The sequence below is a fragment of the Dendrobium catenatum genome, unplaced genomic scaffold (genome assembly GCF_001605985.2).
Source record: "Dendrobium catenatum unplaced genomic scaffold, ASM160598v2 fragScaff_scaffold_1024, whole genome shotgun sequence".
Taxonomy (NCBI): domain Eukaryota; kingdom Viridiplantae; phylum Streptophyta; class Magnoliopsida; order Asparagales; family Orchidaceae; genus Dendrobium; species Dendrobium catenatum.
The window spans coordinates 685822-687101 of NW_021319486.1; the positions used below are offsets into that span (position 1 = coordinate 685822).

The 1280-nt window shown below is 26.8% G+C and overlaps 1 non-coding gene across 1 annotated transcript; it reads right to left on the bottom strand.

The window, feature by feature from the left end:
* On the bottom strand, positions 1 to 107 carry LOC114580458. Its single transcript, XR_003701856.1, has one exon. It is a non-coding gene; the product is annotated as a small nucleolar RNA R71 (small nucleolar RNA).
* Between the last annotated feature and the right edge of the window lie 1173 nt (positions 108 to 1280).

Sequence of the window (1280 nt, forward strand, 5' to 3'; positions counted from 1 at the left end):
AAGGTTAGGAATGATATCACATATTTTGCTCAGTTTAAAGGAGAGTCAATTTATGAAAGTTGGGAGTAATTTAAAAAAATACTTTAAAAATTCCCTCACCATGTTTTACCCATTTGGTTTGTTATTTAGACCTTTTATAATGGACTGGTAGGATGCCTTAGGTTGATTATTGATGCAAAATCTTAAGGATCTTTAATTTTTAAGCTATTTATGGAAGCCTATATATTAATTGAGGAAATATCTATAAATAAGAATCCTAAGAGAGAAGCTAGAGTTTATGAATCATATTCTTTATCTATTTTTATTACTTAGGTAGTTGCTATATATAAAAAGTTAAATACTATTGGATTTAGTTCAAGATTAGGAACACATATGTAATTGGAAGAGCATGATTTAAATTTTATTTGAGAAGATAATGTTTAAGGGATTGAGAATGTGAATGTCATTGAACACAAAATAATCCCTATTCTAATACTTACAATCTAGATTTGAGGAATCACCATAATTTTAATTAATAAAATAATATTATTAATGTTAATAATTAGTGGAATACATGCCAATTAAATCATGGAGGAAATTTGAATAATCCTCAACAACCTATAGTAAACCCCAAACCTTCCTTTCTCACAGGTTTTAAGAGAACCGGTCTTTGATCACCGACAACGATCTCCAATTCTACCAATTCTCCTTTCTCTAACTAAAAGAAAAATATTTGGACCAACATAAGAGACAACACCATTTCCCCCACCCCAAGGGGGTTATTTATAGATCCAAGAGAGGGCAAGTTTGTAAAAAAAATTTATAAATTTTTTGGATTTTTTAGATATTTTTTGAAAATTTAAAAAAGCTAAAAATTATTTTCCCTTTTTTAAATAAATAAAAAAGAAAATATATAAGGAAAATAAATAAATATACATATAATTAAATTATTTACTTTCTAGAAAATATTCTAAAATTTTTCTAATTTTTTTAGATTTTTACCCTTTTTTGTTAAGAAAAATTAAAAAATAAAATAATTTAATAATAATAATTAATAATTTATAAATTTAAAATCAATTTTTTGGGGGGGCTATGTGCCGGGCTTACACACATTCTATGTGAACGCCCTGCTAGCAGGCTGGTGTTAATATGCCTACCAATTGATGTCTAGGCTCAATTTTTGACCCCAATAGTCTGAATGAAATATTTTTGGGGTCCTTGAGATCATTTTTTAATATTATGAATTAAATTTTGATACTTTCAAAGACAAACAAAACTTCTACAATTAGTTTCAAGCAAGT